General features: G+C 44.3%; 1 protein-coding gene across 15 annotated transcripts in view; it reads right to left on the reverse strand.

Annotated features, from left to right (window-relative positions):
• The window catches only part of PTPRT (protein tyrosine phosphatase receptor type T), a 1134111-nt gene that overhangs the window by 945067 nt on the left and 164603 nt on the right, over positions 1-24441 (reverse strand). The window contains exon 1 of one of the 15 annotated variants that reach the window (XM_074406552.1): positions 1071-10080. The exons of the other annotated variants lie outside the window; for them this stretch is intronic. The gene's annotated coding sequence lies outside the window, so the exon portion shown is untranslated. Of the gene's footprint in view, positions 1-1070; positions 10081-24441 lie in introns of those variants that run through there. 15 annotated transcript variants of the gene reach the window in all.

The raw sequence follows: 24441 nt of genomic DNA on the forward strand, positions 1-24441 counted from the left end.
ATAAACACCAGCCCAGAGTGTTAGGGGCCATGAACTGCTGAGCTGGCATGTCAAAACACTGAACAGACAGGGGCAAAAAGGAGGTTCCAGCAAAGGGAAGTGGCAGGTGCAAAACTACAGAAGTGAGAGAGGCACTATGCGCTCTCCAAACCAAAGAGAAGAGGAGACCGGAGAATGGTGTAAGATGAACTTCAGGCCTCAAGGGACCCTGGAGGCAAGCTGAAGCACTGACCACGGCCTGAAGGCCATGGAGGGCCATCCCATGAAGGGCAGACAGGACAGTGACATGCTGGATTTACACTTTAGGAAGATCATTGCACCATCATTACCCGTGGTGCACTCTTGACTCCTTCCATTCACTGGGCATCTGTGACTATGGCTACATTTACGCAAATTCTGATCATCTGACCCCCTCAGAGATTCGGGGCTCCTCACACTTCAGTACACTTTATTTCAGGTTTACTCGAGCGGAGCAGAGAGGAAAAGCATCTCCCAGCTGGCTGCAGAGCTGCATTTCCAGCTGCCTGATAGATTTCTGCCCTCCCATAGGCAGTGTTTACTCAACATATTCAAGGCCAAACTCATCATCTTTCCCACCAAACCAGCTCTTCCTTCTTAGTCTTCCAGTGACCCAAGTCCGAAAGCTCCCTCTCACTCCCTGCTACATCCCATCCCTCCCCAAGGCCTGCTGTGTCTTCCTTCAGAAATGTCCCCTCCTTCTCCCTTTGCAGTGCCATTGTTTCACCCTGTCCCCAAGTTGCGAACTCTTCCCACAAAGACCCACCTGGGCGCTCTGTCCCCATCCTCCCCATCATGAGCCTGTCTTCCATTATCAAGTCACTTCCTGCCAAAGCTGGCAGACTGCAAACTCCCTGCAGTGTAGAGCTGATGATCACCGTAAGGCATCCAAGACCCACGGAAGCCAAGAGGCTTTACAGCAGCAGCTCTGTCCTCACACTCACCTTGCCGATCCTCCCCACTGAGCAAGTCACCCAATCCACCCTTCACACTCTACTCTGTATTCTGCCTATAGTGTCTACTGGATCAAATAGTGTTCCCCAAGAACTTACGTCAATCTGGAATGTGACCTTATTTGGAGGTAGGGTTGGATGAGATATTCAGGTAAAGCAGTTCGCATGGAATCTCATACTTAGTAGCACAACGTATGTTGGTTGATAGCAGCGTCATCATCAACCACAACAATCAACATCATCATCGTATCATCATTGAATTTTGTTTTAAAATGCCTTGCATCAGCTATGAACACAAGTTGCACGAATTCACCACTTGCAAAAAAAAGAAAAAAAAAAAGGAATAAAAGACGACACCCTTCAAGATTAACACCCCCACTAACCATGAGTACTAAGCAGGTTCTTCACCTATCAAGGACAGTGTATTATTATCCTCATAAAATTCCTTTCTTCCTAAGAGATTAAAGAGCTAGGGAAATTTCATTCTATGCAGCTTCACAAGTCCCCTGAGAGAGAAGCAACAGGTAAGTATCACTTTTCCGTTGTCCTTAAGTGTGTCAAAGCAGAGACAAGAAGCAAGGTGGCTGTCCCCAGAGCTGGAGGCTGTCCTCTCCCCAGACCTTGAGAATTAAAAAAACATGGGCAATCCTCCTGCTTATTCTTTAGGTATTCTTTGCCTACTCTGAAAGCAATTTAGTATTCTGCTGGCTGTTGGTTCTTATCCATTCACTTATTCACTTATTCATTCATTCATTCAATATCATTGAATAAGCCTATATTCCCACAAACTCTACTAAGCAACAGGCAGGCTACAGAGAGTAAGAGGAGCCAGAGAGTCAAGTGTGCCTACCTGAGAAAATGCCCAAGCCACAAATGGCCAGAGTCAGTCTGTCTGGTCTGCTGAATATGAAGGGAGAATGCTTCTGAAACTTCCCCAATCTTATACATCTCCTCCTGTAATTTTTAATAGTGGAATTTAAAAATTTAACTCAACTTCAATCAATACTCCAAAAGATAAGGATACCCCAAACAGGAATCTTTCCTGGCCCAAAGTAAGACCCACCAGCCCTGCTATAGCCATCATGCTCCGGAATCAAAGATACACATGAAGCGGAGATCAATGCCCCAAGTGAAGATGCTCTGAGGAATCAGAGCCTTTTACTGTTGCTCCTACCCAGACTGAAATGAATCTGAGCATAAAATGAGAGAAAGCTGGCAGGTATTTATATTCACAGTGGCACTATTCATGATGGCCAAAAACTGGAATCAACCCAAATTTCCACCCATGGATGAACAGATAAACGAAATGTGGTTTATACACATGTAATGGTTAATATTGACTGTCAGCTTGATTGGATTGAAGAAGGCAAAGTTTTGTTCCTCCCTGTGTCTTTGAGGGTGTTGCCAAAGGAGAACATGAGTCAGAGGACTGGGAGAGGCAGATCTACCCTTGTTCCAGGCGGGTGCCATCTAATCAGCTGCCACCTGGCTGGAAGAAAGCAGGAAGAAGATGGAAGGACTTGACTTCCTGAGTCTTCTGGCTTTCGTCTTTCTCCTGTGCTGGAAGCTTCCTGCCCTCGAACATCAGACGCCACGTTCTTCAGCTTTTGGACTCTAGGGCTTACACCAGTGACTTGCCAGGGGCTCTTGGGCGTTCAGCCACTGACTGAAGGCTGCCCTGTTGGCTTTCCTATGTGTGAGGTTTTAGGACTCAGGCTGGCTTCCTGGTTCCTCAGCTTGCAGACAGCCTATTGTGGAACTTCACCTTGTGATCATGTGAGTCAATACTCCTTAATAAACTCCCCATCCTATATATATCCATCCTATTAGTTCTGTTCCTCTAGAGAACACTAATACAACACAGGATGGAATATTTTTCATTTATAAAAAGCAACAAAATTCTCACACCTGCTACAAGAATAAACTTTGAAGACATTGAGCTAAGTGAAATGAGCCAGACAGAAAAAGACAAATATTGCATGAATGCATTTAAGATGAGGTACCTAGAGTAGTTAAATTCACAGAGACAGAAGGTAAAGTAGAATAGTGGTTACTAGAGGCCAGGGGAGTGGGGAATGGTAGTGCTCAAAGGGCGAGATTCAGCTTCAAAAGACAAAGTTCCAGAGAAAAATATTGGAGGTGCTTGCAATAACAACGTGAATGTACTTAATGCTACTTAATTGCACACTTAAAAATGGTTAAAATGGTGTGTTTCGTTATGCATATTTTAGCCACAATAAAAAATAATTAGACAGTGCGATCAGGGGGACTTCTGCAAAGCCACAAAAAGAATGTGCAGTGCTACTGAGGATGCTGGTGGTGTCTGCATAGTTCCCCTTAAAGGGCTGGTACACTCTACCACAGTGTTGGGGAGTTGGCTCCTTGGCAGCCTGAGGGAGCCACCTGTAAGTTATTCCCCCACAAACCCATCACCGTGGGGATGACCAGTAGACCTCCATGAAGCTGCAAAAGATCTCTTGCCTCCAGGCGGAACTGACTCTGTGGTGCAGCTCATGTCCCAGGGCTCACCTGGGAGGCCATAGGCTTGGTTAACTTTCTTCCCCTCGCCTGCTCAACCTGCCTTCCTTGCTCTTCTAAGAGCATAAATCACTCAGAGGAATCCTTGTCTCAGGCTCTGCTGGAAGGGCAGTGTTTATCAACCCTGTTTTCCTTACTGCCCTCCTAAGAAGTCTTTTTACAGATTTTTTTCCCCAACTACCCCATAACAGGTATACTGTATATCTGTGTATATACTATATGTATATCTGTGCTTTCTACATTTAAAACATTATAATTTTTCTCACTCTCTAATAATTCATTTTCATTATTTTGGAGGTGAGTTCATCCCCTCTGAGCATGCTTGGTCTACAGAATCTGAGCTAACAAAGTGTGGATTCGCCTAAATAACCCATGTGTGGGGTACGGAATTATCCCTCAAAGCATCGAGTGCTTCAAAATGATTTCTGCCACCATCAATGCATTTTATTCACAACAATTAACCATCAAACCGGCCAATCCAAGCAAATAAAATCTGCCGCCTCTTACGTGCCCATAGTGTGTGCTAAACCCTGAAGAGGGAGAAAACAATGAAGAAGCTAGATCCTTGAGTCTGCTTGCATGGAGAATAAAAGAGCAAACAGGTGGTGCAATAGCCAAAACAGAAAGTGGGGGGCACACATCTGGAAGTGGTCCACACTACCCAGACACCCTACCTTTATGGAGTCCATGGGCCCTCTATGGATACACAGAGACAACAGCAATTCATTTTGCTGTCACAGGATAAGCACTCCTTGAAGAAGAAAAGGGAGATCTACTGCTGTTACTGACATGTTCACTCATTAATCCACTCAGCAGACATTTCCGAGCACCTACTTTGCTACCCTGCACTGTGCTATCCCGGGGATACAGTAAAAACGCAGAAAGACACAGGGGACTAGAAGAAAGGGCTCCAGGCACACAGAACTGGGTTTCAGTCTTAAATGGCTTTGTGATCTTGGGTAAGTTCCTTAAGCACTTATGTTCCTGAATTATCACATGAGGAGAATAACAGCAAATATCTCAAGGGATTGTTCTGAGGATTAAATTTGATACTGAACATAATAAGGCAAGGTCACTCATTGTTTAACACACAGAAAATACTCAACACATACTGGGTATTGCTGAGCCTTTCGTTACCAACTGGATACATTCCATTCCACCAAGTACTTGGTGCAGAAATGATTAAAACACAGTGCCATGTAGCATCATGGGGAAAACACATCTATTCTCTCATTTTTGGAAACAGAGTTCCCCTCGAGGACCTGGTCCCCCCATGGCACTTTCCTGACATGACTCCTGGCCATTCACTCTGATGGCTGGCACCCTCCTCTACAAGTCTGTTGCTCTGTTATCTGCATATAACAAGATAAGCCTACACTTCCAGCTCATTTGGCAGATAGTATGAGGAACTAATGCCTGCAACTGTCACCGTTTAGTGAAAGATTTAATAAACAGGGTGTTTTTTTTCCAAGTCCAGCTTCACAAGCCAAGCTGATGTTTCATTCCCCCAGCATTAATGCTGCCACATGCACATCAAAATGAGCACCAAGGGACAGGGAATTATTTTCCAGCCACAATAAGACACCCAATGACTTCTGAGACCACAGCCATATATTCACATGATCAGAAAAGGAGAATAAAAATCAGCATTCCGGGGATGACATCACCAACACTGAGTTTCAGGGGGTTATTTATTTATTATGTGATAATGGCCCAAATGTATACACTACTCCAAAATCTGCCATGAAAACTCAAACATCTTTGTAATCCCTGTTTACAAAGTACACAGAGAAATTAAAACAGGCTTAATCGAGCAGTGTTTGTGCATATTAATGAGCCTAAATTTCTAAATCTGGATTTTGGAAATAAAAAGGGTAAAAGAGGATTCATTTCAGACTAATTTGTTTTTAAATATGACACTTTGCATATCAAATAGTACAGGGGATGCGAAAGTGGGGGCCTAGACAGGCATTTTAAAGCATTTCCACACAAGGTACGGGGCATGTGATCTTTTAAAGGAAAAGAACCACTTTCCGTGGTCTACCTAAGACTTTATGACACAAATCTCCCTTCAGTCACCTGTGTCCTATTCAGTGAGGGAACAATAATGGTTCTCCACTGTGACCTTAGAATCCTTCTCTTTTATATCCTGTATAAACTTTTCTTTGGCTAACCATTATTTATAATACCATCACAAGAGTGCTGGGTGTCATAAGAGACATGTTCTTATAGCCTGTACGCTGAGGCACCTGTATCCTAGGAAACAGAGAGACAGAGAGAGGCCACCCTCTGAATCCAGAATCCGACAGATCACAGTTCAAATCCCAGCCCTGCCTCTCACCAGCTGCAAGTTAGTTACACTCCCCTTGCCTCACTTTCCTTATCTGCAAAATGAAGTGATAATTCCTATCTTTTAGGTCAAACTTACAAAGCCGAACACACTAGGAGTGCTAAAGTGCTAACTCCATTCCTTTTGCTTTTCCTTGGAGCAATAATTTTCGGGGAGGGACCAAAAGTATTTTATGGATATTATAATTCAATGAATAGTCAACACCCAATTTCCTAAGGTCCATATATGCAGGAAAGAAAAGAGAAATATCGAAAAGATCCCAAAGGGGACACTTGAGAACGGGCATGGATATTGGGCTGGGGATAAACATACATACCTGTGTGCCCTCTGGCTTGCTTTGCTTGGCATAAGGTGCATGATACAAGCCTGGCAGGCCTCCAGCACCAACTAAGAGTTGCATGTGGGGCTGTGGAATCAGATGTCCTGGGCTAGACTCCATGCTCTGCCCTTACAAGTGACCTGGGCAAGTCACACCAGCCACACCACCCTTCCGGCGACTGGTGTCTTCACTGTAAATGTGGACAGCCATTGCAACCTCCCTGGCTTTGTGAGTCACATAAGTTACACCTGTCAGCAGATTCCTCTGCAGCTATAAACATAAGAAAACAGGCCTTCAGGATTATGCCCCAATCAGAACGGTTCACAGAATATGAAAACACATTAGGTATTAAAAAAAAAAAAAAAGGTCTCTCTCAGAATCTGACCCTAGAGATCCCAGATAGTTCCAGACTGTCCTCAAGCTGAAAGTGCCCTGTTCCCTCCTAAGGATTATCTGACCCGAGAGACCCCTGCTCCCTTCACTCACAGGTCCTGTCCAACGGGGTCTGCAGATCACATAAGTGCTCAGAGTTTGGGGGGAGGGGGTATTGAGCAAGGTCCACATTGGGGCAGCTGCACCCACAGCCTCTCCCTCTTCTACTCATATTTCATCCAGACCCTGGGCACTGCTGGGCCAAGGATGGGCAGGCCATGCTGCCAAGCAGAACCCTTCCTTGTGCTGTCATCAGCCTCTGGCTTTGAACAGATTCCCACTGCTCCAGCCAGCCTCTCCCCTTGCCTCCGGCCCGCTCTCCCTTTGTTTCTTCCCTCTGCTGCCTCGCCTGTCTGCCTGCCTCATCCTTCCTCCCTGGATTGTGGTCCCTGCCTTCCTTTCTCTCTGCCTGCACACCACCACCCCTTTCACACCATAGCTCTCCACGTCTCTGTCTTGGCTGCTGTCTCTGTCTGCTCATTTCTCTAACTGCTCTAAAACCACTTTTTTTTTTTTTTCTTGAGGCAGAGTCTCACTCTGTCCCCATCTCAGCCCACTGCAACCTCCCCCTCCTGGTTTCAAGTGATCCTCTTGCCTCAGACTTCCAAGTAGCTGGGAGTATAGGCGTGTCACTGCACCTGGCTAATTTAGTAGAGATAGGGTTTCACCGTGTTGGCCAGGCTGGTCTCCAACTCCGACCTCAAGTGACCCGCCCCTCTCAGCCTCCCAGAGTGCTGGGATTACAGCCGTGAGCCACCACGCCCGGCCCTCTCACTACCTGTCTCCTTTTTTTTTGTTGTTTCTCTCCTTCCCTCTCTCCCTGAAAGCCTCTCATTCTCTTTCTCCTGATTTCACTGGGTATTCCCCCATCTCTGTTTCTCCCTTTCAGGGCAGGGACTAGGATAGGGTCAGCATGGTACTTGACTCAGGCACAAAATTTAAGGAGGTACCAGAACATTCAGTCATCCCAACAAATACTATTTTAATGTAATATTTTTTAAAAATCAAGATTAATGCAAAAAAATCCTGTTGAACAAAGAATCAAAAATATAAGGAAAGACAGGATCTGTCCACCACTTCCCTCTTCGCTCCAGCCTAATCCATTCCTGGTCTGAAACATTATTGACAAGAACAGGTGGCTGGCCCATAGATTGTACTTCATCAATTTGATTTTTTAAAATATTGCATGAAAATATTACTGACCTCGATGATTAAGTTTTTTGTCCCCCTTACATTCTGTGCAAAGGGGCACGCTGCCTGGGTTTGGGCCCTGCGACCTCTCTGTGTATTTCTTTCCTCATCTCTTCGATCTGTTCCTCTCTGTTTAGCCTCGCTCTCTTTCTCTGCTTCTGTCAAACTGCATCTCCCTCCTCCTGCCCACCTCAGTCCTGCTCTCCATCTCTGCCCAGCCCCCTGTGTGTTTGCACACCCTGTCCCTGTTCTGTCTCGCTGTCGTCCCCCTCTGCATCTCTTTGTCTCCACTTCTCCCTGGGGTTGACTTTTCCTCTCTCCCCTGCCACCCTCCCCGTCTCACCTCATCTTGCCTGCATCTGTGGCCATCCCGTCAAGCCCCAGCACTGCCAAGAGTACAAGGAAGGACAGACGAGCCTCCTCCTGGCAGGAAAGCTGGACTAGGAGGGAAAAGCTCCAAATTCCATCCTGCCTCAGACCTCCAAATCTGCACCATCTGCCAGCACTCCTGTGAAGCCTATCTTGAGCAATAGATGCCCTGTGTCCCAGAGGTAGAGGAGGAGGCAGCTGGCAGATGCTGAAGTCACATGCCATGAATAGAAGATAGCGGGCCGTGAGCAGAGCAAGCCTGCTGGCAGGAACTAGAGGCACTGTGGCTGGAGGGCAATTCACCCTCCACGTGGCCATCTCAGGACAGCAACTAAAAAATGACACAGGCAGGATCTGCCTAACACATCTGGATATGCCGGGGACGTCATACTTTCTGTTTAACTTAACCCTAGGTGTGATTTTCCCTAGTCTGCAACTGAAGGTTCAGAGAGGTTGAGGGATTTGCCCATGGGTTCACAGCTTGATTCAAACTTAACAACATCTAAGGGTCTGAAAGGGCTAAAGAACCAACCCAGGGCCCTTTCCTTTACCGTCTTATCTATTTAAGAACAAACTTCTCACAAACCAGGAGGAATAACAAATAAAGACCAAGCGATCCAATGAGTCTGTGTTCATTCTTTGGAAAACAACATACACAGTTAGCTAAATGACTGGAAAAAAATAAAATTAGATTCTCCAGATTATGCCACACTCAGAATAAATTACAAATGGATTCAGTAATTACATGCAAAAAGAAAAACATAAACCTTCTAAGAAGAAATACAGGACTGTATCCCATGATCTGAAAGACAAAAAGACTATTTTGAGGGTGACATAAAATCACACAAGAAAAGGTTGACTGATTTCATTTTTAAATATTAAGACTTTCTGAATTGCAAAAGACATCATAAACAAGATTGAAAGGCAAATGTAAAATGGTGGGGTGGAGGGTAATCTTCAATCTGTATGACAAAAAGTTAATATCCCTGAAATGTGAAGCGTGCTTACCAACCAACCAAAAAGTCAACTCAACAGAAAATATGAACAATATATGCGAACAGGTAATTTATGGAAAGCACTTAACCGAAGCAAATAAACAAGAAAAAAATGCAAACAAAATGCATGGATTCCAGATTTCAAGTTAAACTGAGAAGCCTTTTTTTCACATTTAAAGTTAGCAAAGCTTAAAACCCACTGTCATCAGGAGTTTAAGGAGTTGAGGACTTTTACAGGATTAGGGAGAATGGACATTGTTACAGGCGTCTATTGAGAAATGTGCCAATATTTATTAAAATTTCAAATGCATATTCCTACTGATCCATTCATTTCACTCTTAGGAATTTATCTTACTGAAATACATGTATCATATCATGTTTATCACAACATAGTTTGAGAAAGCAAAATATTAGAAACATCCCAAATGTCCCACAATGGTACTGAGTAAATTATACTATAACTAGGTAATAGAGTGCAATAAACCCAACAAAAGGAGTGAAATAAAGCTATATGAACTATTACAGAAAGATATTTGTGATGGCCGATTTGGGATGTCAATTTGACTGGATTAAGGGATACTCAGATCACTGGTAAAACATTAATTATTCTCAGCACTTCAGTAGGCACCAAGCCCATCCCTTTTCTGCTAAAAGGGAAACCCAGATGGTTTGGCATTTGTTTAGAATAATTGGACCATGGCCCGGTATGGTGGCTCACGCCTGTAATCCCAACATTTTGGGAGACCGAGGTGGGTGGATCATGAGGTCAGGAGATCAAGACCACCCTGGTCAACATGATGAAACCCCATCTCTACTAAAAATACAAAAATTAGCTGAGCATGACATCAGTAATCCCAGCCACTCAGGAGGCTGAGGCAGGAGAATCACTTGAACTCAGGAGGCAGAGAATGCAGTGAGCAGATACTGCACCACTGCACTCCAGCCTGTCAACAGAGCAAGACTCTGTCTGGGGGCGGGGGGGTGGGGAAGGAGCAAGGGAGACTGGTGTGAGGGTCATGGACTGAGTGGTAAAGATCCTCCCTTAATGCAGGCAGCACCATCCCATCAGCTGAGGACCCAGATAGAACAAAAAGCTGGAGGAAGGGTGGTGTCTCTGGCTCTCCCAGAGCCTGAAGCCCTTCTTCTCTTGCCCTTGAACATGAGAATTCCAGGTTCTCTGGCCTTTGGACTCCACAATCACACGAGCAACCCCTGGGCTCTCAGAACTTTGGTCTCACACCGATAGTCACACCCTCAGCTTCCTTGGTTCTAAGGCCTTCAAACTTGGACTAATCCCTGGGTCTCCAGCTTACTCTCAGCCTCCATAACTGAGTGAGCAAATTCCCCTAATAAATCCCCTCTCCTCTCCATCTCTTACATATATATATGTGTGTGTGCATGTGTGTGTACATATATGCATGTGTGTCTCTACATAATTACATATATAATTATATATTATATATAACTGAGATATATATATGTAATTGTATATATAACTGAGATATATACATATATGTATATATGTAGGTATATGTACATATATGTATACATGTGTATGTATATATATACATACATAGATGTACACATATATACATAGATGTATATGTATATACATATGTATACATGTATATATGTATATATACATCTATGTATATACATATGTATACATATGTGTACACAGATGTATATATACATATATACATATATGTGTATGTACATATGTATACATATATGTATATATACATGCATATATACATATATATACATACACATACACACACATATATATACACACATATATATAATTGGGTTTTTTTTGGATAACCCAGACTAAAACAGTAATCAAAAGAAAAAAAAATGTAGAACAAAATTGGTAGATATTATGATCCCTTTTAAGAATACATGTGTATCCATGCCTGTGTATTTATATGGAGAGAAACAGACCTGGAGGCACAAGCACAGACACAGACAGCAGCAGTGCATGCATCAGGGAAGGAGAGAGGGGGAAGGAGAGAGGGGGAGGGAGAGAGGGAGAGGGAGGGAGAGAAAGAGAGAGAGAGAGACAGACCATGGAATATTCTCCCTTCAAACATCATCATATGGTTTACATTTGTACAATGAGTACTTGTTACTTCTGAAATCCTCAGGATATTCCCATAATTAAAAAGTTGGCAGACATTATTTAAAATGTAACAGTTTTGCAAACAGAAAGCACCTTTCCCGCCTCAGCCCTGCCATGCCCCACCACTCTGTCTGATCAGTGAGAGTGGCCTGCCCTAAGTGTGCTGGGAATCTGAGACATCGCTCCTGTGCACACGTGACATGCATTTATTTGTAATTAAATTAAACCTTACTACATTTTAAGGTTTTCAAGGCCCCATGACGTATTCTGAAGCAAAGCTAGAGTATGCCTTTTATGTAACCAATGCTTCATATTTTGTGCTTTGTAAGCTCTATCTTTCCCATCGTCACAAAGATCCCATTAAGGATGCTGCTGCTGCTGCCTATTTTACTGAAGAACCTTAGGTATCTGCTTTGAGCCAGGATTGGAGCCCAGGTCTGTTCAGTAAAGCCTATGTTCATTTCAACTCCAGCCCTGAAGATGACCAGAGACACCCCATGCCAACTGACCAAACCAGATTCAAAGATACTATACAGAAACCACTTACCCAGAGTACCATTAAAATCAAGAATATCCAAGATGGATGTATTAAATTGGCATGTGTATTCCCCCCAAAATTAAATAAATTAATTAAGAATACAGAGTTAACATCTACTCAAAGGAGATGATGGTAAGATCCTGACCAGGTAAGCTGACAGAAGAAATGCTCCTCTCATACAAACCCCATCTTTGCAAAGTCCTGATTTGAGAGACTGCAGACAGACACCCTAGGGAAGGCACTTCCTACATAAATGTACCTCAATTTATTGAGGAACTGAAGCTGTAATAGCTGAGCCTGTGGCTACAAAAAGTTCTGGTGTTTTCCCTCAGGTTGGGATCACCTCTCAATGGCAAGAACCTGATACTTTTTGTCCAAAGTCCACACCAGAGCTCACCCACCTTGGAATCCAACAGTGGACCTGAACTCAGTTGAATGGGATAGATCACACTTTCAGACAAGCAGGGGACCAGGAACAGGTGGGCAAGTTCCATGGTCTGTTCTGCCTGAGCCCCAGATGCTGAGCTGGGGCTGGGCTGGGGTGTCTCAGTGACCCTAGTTCATCTTGGCCAGACTCCTTTCCAAGCTAGGCCTAACAGAGGAGATACAGATAGTTATGGGATTCAGATCACTGAAGCATTGTAACTAGGTGTAAATCTTAGCAACTGTACTCAACTATAACAGAAACCAAAATAACCTGACCTGAATGAAGCAGAGTTTTATTTTTCTCACATGATGAGAGATACAGAAAGAAAAAAAAAAAAAAAAAACCTGGCTACTGGCATTGAGTCAAGGGTGTATGGTTGCCAGGCTGAGATCTCTGCAATTCTCTAACTAGGTTCCTTGTTGTTGCAGATGATTCTCCACCTTCAGCATGGTGTCCCTGTTGCAGCCAGGAAGGAGGAGGAGGGCAAAGGACAAAAGAGGTATGAGTCACTGAGTTGTCTTTCCTTGTGAGGATCTTCCTGGGAAGCCCCACTCACAGCTTCCCCTTCCACCTCACTGGCCAGAACTCCATCATTTGGTCACTCATTCTGCAAAGAAGACTGAAAAATGCAGCTCTGAAGCTAGACAACTTATCCAAAATAGCCGGAAGTTTTGAGTGATCGTATGCAAAGAACATATATTGGGTAAGCAACTAGCAGAGTCTCTCTGACCAGATAATCCTTGGGAATAAACTTGGTGAATTCCTCAGTGCACTGATGGTGCAATGAATGGCTCATAAGATTGGAAAACCTTGGAGTTGCTGGCAAAGGGGCCAACTGTTGCACTGGAGGAGACTCTCAAGAGTCTGCCAACACAAGAAAAGCAAAGTATCCTTGCACCATACATACCTGTGGTTTTCCCTGTCTCATCTTTGCCCTCTGAGGAGGGCACTGAAGCAGGGTAACACTAAATTAATAGGCCTTACAGAATTCTATTTCCTTTGATTTCTCACAATTTCCTTTCATTCAGGTCCAAAGATTATCTAAGGCGATGGTGCAGCAACAACTAAGAAGTAAAAGAGTCAGTCAAATTGCTTATCCTGTGTCTGGAGAGGGTGCTGATTCCAAGAGCTGAGCATGATGTGAAGAGGGAAGTCTCTCCAGAACAGGCTGAGAGGACCTGTATCATGGCAGGGGAGGTATTGTCTTATCCCATCAGGAGGTGGGGTGAAAGCTAGAAGCAAAAATAGAATATGTGGCATTGATCCCAAATAGGATATAACAGCTGGGTAAAAAAGTGTAAGAATACACAAGGCTCTGTGGGAAGATGAGATGCCAGGTGGCCTGTAGAAGTTGCAGAATTTATCTTCTACCTTGCTAGAGCCAGATTTTGAAGAGTTGGCAACATGGTTACTCCAGGCCTGCAGAGATTTAAAGGGATATTTAAAGGGATGTAACTAACTCCCAGAAGCCTGAGGACACTAAGGGTTCCCAGCCAAAGCAAGATGGTGCCAGGAGCAAAGACCCTCACAGCAAGGGTGGGTCCCTCCAACCTAGCAGCCTATCCCTTCTAAAAGTAGGAGAAAACATATATACATCGACGTTGATGTTAAGTTTCTTCACACTGAGAAGCATTTATGTGCTTGATGATTATAGAAATCTGCGTAATGTTGAGTCTGCAGGACCAGTCCCAGCCATAATGGAAAATGGCCCTACACCTCTGAAGTGAGCTGACTCCCCAAACATGGTGACTTGAAAAACTTTGACCTATTTTGTATCATCACTGTGTGTGACCTGAAGCATCCTCCTCCAAGTTTGTCAGCTGCATGCTCATGCTGCTCTGGCACGAGCTGTATGCAGGACAGAAGTGTCAGCTCCATGTGAGGGAAAACCAAGTATTCATCCCCTCTGACAGGCACAACAAAAGATGCTCCCCTCCAAGGCCAAATAGGTGGCCCATGCTGCCAAGATTTCCTGCTTACACAAACCCACCGAAACCCCATGTTACTTTCCAATCATGTTGCCTGCCTTCCTGAGTGGAACTGAGACAGGTAGGCACCTCAGGCTGGCTGGTTACTTGGCATCTCATCACACTGATGTATCTTAAATATCTGTTCAATGTTTATTTAGAGAAGAGGCAGAGAGCTGCCTGAGCAAGGGCCTAAGGGCCACAGCCGCTTCTCCTCTCATCTCCAGCACAGTTCAGCTCTGGCCCAAATCTCTCCCTCAACAAAGCCCTGTAGCTACCCAACCTGTCCCTGTAAAAGGCAGCTTTAGAGGCTGTGTCTTATTATTGGGGACCATCCCTTGGCATCACCCTTTACCCCAGATGTCTCATCATAGTGCCTCTGGCCCCCACACTGAGGTTCCCCCTGAGACAAACATTCTGATAAATACTGGTTGGTTTGCTTTCAGAATTTCTTCTTAGGGATGCCTAATGCTCCTGGATTGCCTGGCATCTCAGCTCTGCCGCCTGTCAATAGATGTGTCTCTGGGGACAGCAGGCTCCCCACAGTCTTTGCAGCAGCCCAACATAGGGAGCTGGACAATGAGCACAGCAGGTGTGAGCACCACATCCAGGACATAGTGCCTGGGTGCAAAACAAGCCCCTGTTCCACCACAGACTGGCTCTGAGAACGTGGCTACTCGAGCCCTCTGAAGGTGGCTTCCTCTGCATGATGGAGCAATCCTAGTACCCACCTTATAGGGTTGTTGTTGTTGTGAGGATTAACAACAGTGCGTGAATATTGTTCATCACAGTACCTGACATATAACAAAGGCAGAATTAGAATTCAGTGTTAGCATTAGTGTTACTACAAGAGGGAGTAAAAGAAAAAATGTCTCCCAAACATTCCCATGTGAATCAATTATGCAACTTAAAATGCTTATATGCAATGGTATTAATAAAAGTAAAGACTTGAGTAGAAATGCTGGCTTGGCCACTATACCAAGGGGCCTGCCCAACATCCAGTGTAAGATGAGGATCTTTCGAGATCATCCTGCATGTCATATCTCAGGCCAGCACATGCTGGGCTCATCACCACCTCACAACTGCCAATGGCTCTAGTTCCCATGCCCAGCCCACCCCTGGGAGAACCAATTCTGTAGCCTCCCTGGGCTGCTTTGGGTACCCAAAACATGTCATAGACTTCCTTGTCTCTTGACCATTTGGGCATGCTGTTCCCTTGCTCTTCTTTGCTGTCCTGAAAATTTTAAATGTCTCAAAAGATCATTCGTACACTACCATCTTTCTAACACCTTCCTTGACTGACAGAAATGCAGCCGTGGTCTTTCTGTGGTCCCAGATGCTTTGCTCGTGTCTGTATCCACTTACAGGATGACCTGCCCTCCCACTAGACAATGAGCCTCCTGTGGAATTTACCTTTAGCTCACCATGCCTGATACTAACTAGATACCTTATAAATGTTTGCTGATTAAAAGTAACAAGCATTAGAGATGAATTTTACTGGGCTTGTGCACAGCTGTGTAGGCACAAACACGTATACATACACACAATACTGCCTAATGACTATTTGAAGGCAATTTGAAAGTGGAAAATACAACCGTATCACGAAAGTTCAGTAAATCAGGGAAACCAACTTCCAGAAAGCAGTCCATCCTTTTACGCTGATGGTAAAGGCACTAGCAGCACTTTCGCTTGCGTGGTACTTGACAGTTTACAAAGCACTTATGAATGGAAGGACCCTGAGGGTTGGAGGATGCCATCTCAACATCTAGCCTAATTTCCTGGGTAAAGCAGGAATCTACTGGAAAAATCGTCACTCAGAGTTCTGTAGCCTCTTGCCAATGTATCCTGTGTCCCAGAACTTCCTATCTTTTAGAATAATTCACAGTATTGCGTCGGGTGCAGTGGCTCACGCCTGTAATCCCAGCACTTTGGGAGGCCGAGGTGGGTGAATCATGAGGTCAGCAGTTCAACACCATCCTGACCAACATGGGGAAACGCTGTCTCTACTAAAAATATAAAAATTGGCTGGGCGTGGTGGCAAGTGCCTGTAATCCCAGCTACTCCAGAGCCTGAGGCGGGAGAATCGCTTGAACTCGGGTGGCAGAGGTTGCAGTGAGCCCACATTGCACCACTGTACTCTAGCCTGGGCGACAGAGTGAGACTCTCTCTCAAAACCAAAAATAATAATAATAAATTCACAGTTTTTAGACATCGCTAATCATTCAAAGTCTCCTGTCTTAGGTTGAGTTAAACTTTGCTTCCCAGGATTTTTTTACCTATCAGTTGCAGAGTATCTCTCAGAAAGATACAAAAAAAACTTTCTCATAGCAGAATTCAAATTCTATTGATAATTCTCACGTCCTCCCTAAATTTCTATGAGCTGATCCACCCCAGAACTTAAATATTTCATCCTTTAACTTAAATCTCAGACTTGTCGCCTCTGTGGCACCCTTGCTTAGGAAGATGCTACACCATCCTTCTAAAAGGGAAGCCAACAGGTGAAATAAATCACACAGTAGGTGCCTAACTGGAAGACAAGGCATCACTCACTTGGGTGTTTCAGTCTTTAGTGCAGTTATGTCCTGCCTAGCTGTTCTGGGCTGAATTGTGGCCCCCTCCAAAATTCATATGCTAAATCCCTATTCCCTCAGTGTCTCAGAATGAGACTATATTTAGAGATAGAATCTTTTTTTTTTTTTTTTGTCCGAGATGAAGTCTTGCTCTGTCACCCAAGCTAGAGTGCAGTGGCACAATCTCACCTCACTGCAACCTCCGCCTCCCAGGTTGAAGCAATTCTCCTGCCTCAGCCTCCCGAGTAGCTGGGATTACAGGCACACACCACCATGCCTGGCTAATTTTTTTATTTTTAGTAGAGACAGGTTTCACCATACTGGCCAGGCTGGTCTTGAACTCCTGACCTCATGATCCACCCACCTCAGCCTCCCAAAGTACTGGAATTACAGGTATGAGCCATCGAGCCCAGCATAGAGATAGAATCTTTTTTCTAATTTTTAATTTTTTGAGCGTACATAGTAGGTGTATATATTTCTGGGGTACATGAGATATATTGATACAGGCAGGCATGCAATGCATAATAATAATAATAATCATAACAATCTTAAATCAGGTAGCTATTTCCTCAAGCATTTAGTCTTTGTGTTACAAAGAATCCAGTATATTCTCTTAGTTATTTTAAATGTAAAACTGAATTATTGGCTGTAGTCACCCTGTTGTACCATCACATAGTAGATCTTATTTGTTCTATTGTTTGTGTCTATTAATCATTTCTACTTCCCATTCCACATCCCCAATTCCCTTCCCAGCCTCTGGTACCCATCCTTCTATTCTCTATTGTTTTAATGGTCAGTTCCCACAAATAAGTGAGAGCATGGGAAGTCTGTCTTTCTGAGCCTGGGCGATTTCACTCAACATAGTGACCTCCAGTTCCAGCCACCTTGTTGCAAATGATGGGATCTCATTCTGTTTTATGGCTGAACGGTACTCCATGGTGTATCTGTACTACAATTTCTTTATCCACTCATCTGCTGATGGACACTTCGGTTGCCTGTAAATCTCGGCTCTTGTGAAGAGTGATGCAATAAACATGGGAATGCAGTATCTCTTCAATACTCAGGTGTCTTTTCTTTTAGGTAAATACCTAGCAGTGGGATTGCTAGACCATATGGTAGCTCTAGTTTTAGTTTTTGAGGAACCACCAAACTGTTGGAGAGAGGATCTTTAAAGAGGTGATTAAATTAGACAGTTAGGGTGGGCTCTAATTCAATCTGACTGGCGTCCCTATGAGAAGAGGAAACTTGGACAGAGAAAAAGAGACAGCAGGGACGTGTGGCACAGAAGAAAGACCACATGAGGACACAGAAGGTAGCCATCTGCAAGCCAAGGAGAGGGTTCTCAGGAGAAAACAAACCTGCCAGCACCTCAATCTTCAACTTCTCTAGTCCCCAGAACTGTGAGAAAATACAGTCCTGTTGCTGAGGACACAGGGTATGGTAAACTGTTACGGCAGCCCCTCACAAATAAGTACACTCCTACATGTGTAACTCACTTATATTACCTACACAGCACCGATAGCATTTAAGTTGCCAATTTCTGGTCAAGAGATGAGTGACAAGATACCTTCTGGAATAAATCTCAGAGCCAGTTCTGCTCCCTTTCTGAGCTTCCAAAGAATGACACACAGCTCCATCAGCATTTCCATCCCAGCACTGTGCACCACCCTCAGTAACGCTGATTTCTCTGTTGAAAGGAAGTAAAAGACCCTTCCCTGATACAGGCCAGAATTTTCTGAATTAAGATCTTTGTTTTTACTGAAACCTAAAAGGACAGCAAGAATATCAAATCATAAGGCGGAAGAGTCAGTGCTAAGCCTTTTAAGCTATCATACCACTCATTAAGCCTAATAGAGAACAGAGAGCATACCCTATTGTCCCCCTGCATGAACTCTGTCAGGAGCTGCCCTCCCACACAGCAAGAAAGCCTCTTCCAGATACTGCAAGACACAGGCACACCATTCTGGAATTTCCCCTTTGTCCTTGCTTTGCACTTTGAGCTGGATGCACAGTAGTATTTTTCTAATAACAAACTCGGTTCCCCTCCCACCGCCCAACTTCTCTGCAGTGTCACAGGTGAAATACCCTCTCTTCTTCTACCTAGTTCTAGAAGCCTCCACTATCTTGCACTATCCTCACCGCTGGTTGATCATCATCTTAGGAAACTGAATGCTACCACAAAATAGATCCCCTTTTAAAATGACATAAGCACTTTGGTCTTCTCCCCAGGGCTCTGCTATTTCAGGGAAACAAGCAGGGGTCACAAAGCATCTCTAAAAGTAAAATGCCATGTAGAGGTACTGGGCCACCAATGGAGCTGCTAAGTGCTGCTTCCTTTGTCCTGGGCATCCGATAGCCTAAGGCAAGGTACAGATCCCTAGGGGCTGAAGACATAGTGAATCAAATCTGATCCAAATGCCTAGAAGCAGCAAGAGCTAAGCTTGAGAAAACCTCCAGTAAACGCCAAATCTGAGAGCAAGAGGAGACCTGAAATCGGGGCCATGGCTGGAGGGAATAAGTGAAATGGAACAAGGAGGAGGCAGTGATGGAATGGGAGGGTCTAGAGACATGGGGTCAGGCAGAAATGGAATCAGGCTTCTCATAGTCAATTCTTTATGCATCAACCCCTTTGAGTCCTTCACCCAGAAACAAGGCTGTGCATCTTCAAGTCAGAGCAGGAAAAGAGGAGAGTAGGCAGTCATCTATCTACCTCCTCTCAGCTGCCTACCCAGAGGTGCAAGCTTTGAATTTCCTCTCCTAACCATGAGATCTGTCTTGTCACTAGGACTCTCTGCTCTTTCCACAATTTATTCCATCTTGTGACTGATTGGAACAAGTCTTTAAAAGGGCATTTTTCAAAGCCATGATGGTACAGTAGTCACGCTGTCTGGCCCTGACAGCTCCAAACAAGTTACAAGCCCCAAAATTACATGGAACAGCCGTCCATCAAGCACCGCCACAGTCCAGCAGCTGCTTGTGAGATACAGATAAGTCATGCATACAGGCCACCAATAAGCAGTTGTGATTGCAAGTGCTTCGGCTTTCATCACCAGCTTCAGCAGCAGAGAATATGGCACTATACTCACAAATGGTAGTTTCTAGAAACAAGTCAGATGTATTATGTAACACTTCATTCTCCTACCTTCAATGGTCATGCATCCTGCAAACTGGCTCCCAAAGACTCCTGGGCAGTTAGACTGGTTTATTACATGTATACAGCCTTAGAGTCTATGGTATTTTGTATTATTGTTCAAAGTACTAATGACCAAGGTGTCTATCTCCTCATGCCATGGATATTAGTCTTGGCGACGTGATTTGGAGTGCTTCTCCCTGGAGGAAGATTATCTATCCCTGGCACAGTGGTCAAAGGCTTGACCTTCTAATTTCTGGCATCCTTCCTAATGGAAGAACATATATCCTCACTTTGTTGAGCTTAAGAGTAGCTACATGATTTCCTTTGGTCCATTAAACGTAGACAGTCATGCGTCATTTCCAGGAGTTTAAGATGCAGCTCACAGTTTTCTGTCAGTGTTTGCTCTGTTCCACAGACCACCTGTTTCCCAGATAGAGGATATTACATCAGCCTAAGTACCAGATTAAAGGCCACGTAGGGTATGGCCACAGCCAACCTGATATGTAACACAGATGAAAAATGAAATTTTGCTGTTATCGTTTACTGAGATTTGGGGGACCGTTATTACTGGAGATCGTTTATTACTGAAGCATAATCTAGCATATCCTAACTAAAATATCTTCTTCCTTTTTCTCTTTTATTCTTCTACTAATTAAGCATCTGCTAAAAAGTGAGAATGCTTTATAAATTGAGCACCTACTATGCAATAGGTACTGGGTTGGGCAGGGAAGGCAAATAAAAGGCATACATAAGGGGAAGACCCAGATGTCGCACAAATACATTTTGATACATTGTGGCAAATCTTACAACAAGATGCCTTGGCAGCTTGAAGGAAATAGTTGTTCTGTCTTCTCTACCAGCAGTTGGGGAGGACTTTATAGAAATACCCATGATATACGATGCTCCAGAAATAAATAAGGTTGACTGAATGACTTTGATATGGGAGCTAAATCGAAGAAAAAGATCAGGGGTTTGCTTGGCAAGCAAGACAGAAAATGGCTTTCCAGTGGCCAAAAATGGGGAAAGGACATTTCAGGTCAAAATATAAAATGGCATAAGCAATGCTGTGGATCTACCTCTGTTGTTCAGTGAGGATGGAGCTTAGGATGGACAAATGAAGAGTTAGATAAAATAATTTTGGATCATTCCACTGGAATCAGGTTAAGAATACCTGCAAGGTCATGCCAAGGAGCTCTAACTTAGCCTTGGGGGTTATGGAGGAACAAATGGAGACTTCTAAAGCAGAGGAATCAGGGTCTTCATGCCATAAGAGGTGGTGTGGAGCAAGGAATGTGGCTGGGTTTGGGAGTCATAAAGAATGGAGTTCATTCTGAGTAACATTAGATTATAACATTTAGAACAGCCAATCTCCAGTGGAGAAAGGGAAGAGCACAAATCCATCTTAGATCAGCTTCCCTAAGAAACAGACTCTGAAAAGGAGATGAGATACAGGAAGGAGGTTTACTGAGGAGAGGTCCTGAGACCATCACCTGAAAAGGAGTGAGGGATCCAGGATGGAGAGAGGAAGCAGTCCAGCTGCGATGCAGCTGCAGCATAGTCATTGGCTGATCACCCAGGGAGCTCTAAACCTCAGATGGCCGGTCAGAGTTATCCTGAACTGAGGCAAGAGTATCAGGCCCTCATACTCTCACATCAACCAGGCTTTGGATATGAGAAAGCCTCACGAAAGAGGTGTAATCTTGGGCAAAGAAACTCCTTTCCACAGAAGGACATTACCAGGACAGGATTCTGCTAAGCTGTCGGCAGCAGTGGGCACTCTCAGTAGCTGGGGCAATGAGTGCCTGGGTGCTTAACAGAGAATCTGAATCCAAGAGGCAGGTGTCAGCATCTACTTCACACCCTCACAGGGAACAACAAATTGCCTTCTATCAATTAAAGACAGCAACAAGGCAACAACCTTGAAGCAGAGAGCAAGCCCTCACCAGATAGCGATCTGCTGGAGCCTGGATCTTGGATTTCCCATCCTCCAGAACTGTGAGTAATAAAATTCTATTGCTTATAAATTACCCAGTCTAAGGTATTTGTTCTAGAACCCTGAATAGACTAAGACACTGGCACAACACTTTGTAGTGGGTTCTATTTTAACAGACAAGAACACGGAGGTTCAGTGAGGTTACATTATCTGCCCAGGTGACCACAGGATCAGAATGAAATTTAACTTCAGCAGCGTCTGATTCAGAGCCTACGTTCTCCCAATACATAGCGGTGTTTGTCTTCAAAAGGTATGATATCTCTATACAGGGGCCACGCTCCAAGGAAGACTAACCAAAAGGACAATCTAAGGGACTCTGAACACCTGGGGTCTAAGCTCAATCAGGACTTTGAAATCCAGCTCAGGGATCTTTGCATTAGGTAACTCTACTACTCAATCACAAAGGCTCTCCTTGACCTTCTTCCCTCCTCCAGACAAGGCAGAACTTGGCTTGGAAGGGATGTCTGTGAAGACTAGGCAATAGATGATCTGAGATTTGGGGCAGAATGGTCAAAAACCATCACAGCCACCATGCATGAATACCAGTACCAAGCACCATCACCCACATCACTCCATTATCACTCCCATTTTATACCTGAAATAACTAAAGCACTGAAACCTGAGTCCCTTGTCTGAGATCACACAACACATATGTGGCTGATTCAGAATTTTGTTCTTTCTTCCTGGACCTCCATTAATACAGAATGAAACAAAATGTAAACATCCATTCCTCAGGTGCACAGTTCAAGTCCTCAGTGCTCACAGGTGGCCAGTGGCTATAGTGGGTAACATATTGGGTAGGTCACGTACAGAATATTTCCACCATCACAGAAAATTCTATTGAATAGCGCTGGTAAGGGCTGCTTTGAAGTCTTGGGGGAGCAAAACAGCCTCAATGATTATCTAAATTTTCTCTATGCCCCTCATCCACTGTCCCAAATCTTTTCACTTAAAAAAAAAGTGGCAAATAAACTTAATTAATCTGAGGGGAAAATATATATAATTAATCCAGAAGGGAGAAGGGAAACCATTTTTGTACCTGTTTATGTTCACTTGATAAACAGAGGAAAGCTAATGCCTCTGTAGTTCCAGAAGAGTCCACAGGGGAATTGGAATCTCTTATCTTAGCCCCCTGCAGAGCGTCAGGGCTGAGATCAAAGCAGATCTGTGCATGTCATTACTGCATTTCCTCCCCGTCCCTCCTACATTTTCAAATCTTCTTGGTTCCGGAGAATGGCCTACATTAGCCTGCCAGTAAGAAGTGAAGATTTTATTTATTCCACAATACTAACAAGGGAAAGCAAAATAGCAGCAGCTAGATGTCCAACTCCCTTTCCAGACACCCCCGAGATACAAATGCGTGATGTGCAATACGGAATTGCAGAGGTCTTAGCAGTTCCCTCGTCCAAATTTCCATCTATAAAATTCATGCCAAGCCATCATGTCCTTCAACTTGAATTTGAATGTCTCTAGCAGTGTCTGTGTCTGTGTGGTGTGTGTGACACTTGAGACCTCCCAAGGAAGACAATTCTATTTTGATACCTACGAGTGTCACAAGAGAGGACACATCTCTTACATTGTATCCAGATTTGCCTTTTTGTGACCGCTGCCCATTTCTCTTGGATCTCTCTCTGGGGACATAAAGAACGAGTCCAGAGCCGCGCATCAGTTGACTTGAAGACAAGACTTAGGACCCCTTGAGCCTTCCTCTTTACTACCCTCATCTCTGGGTCTCTCTTCTGATGGTCTCAAGGTAGGGCTTCCAGATACCTTGCTCCCTGGCTACTTCCTCCTTCTGTGTGTTCAGTTGCACCTGCCAATCTCCTGCTCTGAGATGGACAACTCCACTGAGTCCCAGCATGTAGGGGCATGGAAACAACCCTCTCCACCACCAGGACCCATACGTGAAGGCATTTGGGAGTTCATACCTTCAGAAGCTGCCACACGAAACGGCCCCACCCTCCAAACAGGGGCTCCCACATCTGCTTCGGGGCTCCTTCCTGGCTTCTCATAATGAAGTTCAGGTTAGGAAGGAGCAATGTTAATTAGTTATAAATTGAAAGCTGTTACCATAATAATGGAAAGATGAGTGAATGCACAGTCTCCTTCTTTCACAGAGGTATTTACAAAAGAAAAATTAATAAGGTAATTTTACCCCCAAATCTGCAAAGAGCTCAGCAGATGAAGCACATAGAAGGTGGGAAGGTGGAGGCAGATGCTAAGGTCATCAGGAAGGAGGGAGGGTCTCTCTGCTCTGCAGAAAAACACTGAGCACAGTGACCTTAAGTAACTCTCAAGGTCATGCAGCAAGCAGTGGATGTGGAATTGAAATCTGGAACGTCTAACCCGGGCCCTAGAGCTTTCATTCCTGACCACCCTGCTGCCTCTCACTGCACTGTGCCTTCCCCTTCATGATCCAAATATTGGGTAGAGGATATTGGCCCCATTTTATAAATGGGAAGAATGAGGCTCAGACGAGTAACTCATCTGCCCCAGCCATTCAGCCAGAGAAGGAGAGGCTGGCTA

The sequence above is a fragment of the Saimiri boliviensis genome, chromosome 9, assembly GCF_048565385.1.
Source record: "Saimiri boliviensis isolate mSaiBol1 chromosome 9, mSaiBol1.pri, whole genome shotgun sequence".
NCBI lineage: Eukaryota > Metazoa > Chordata > Mammalia > Primates > Cebidae > Saimiri > Saimiri boliviensis.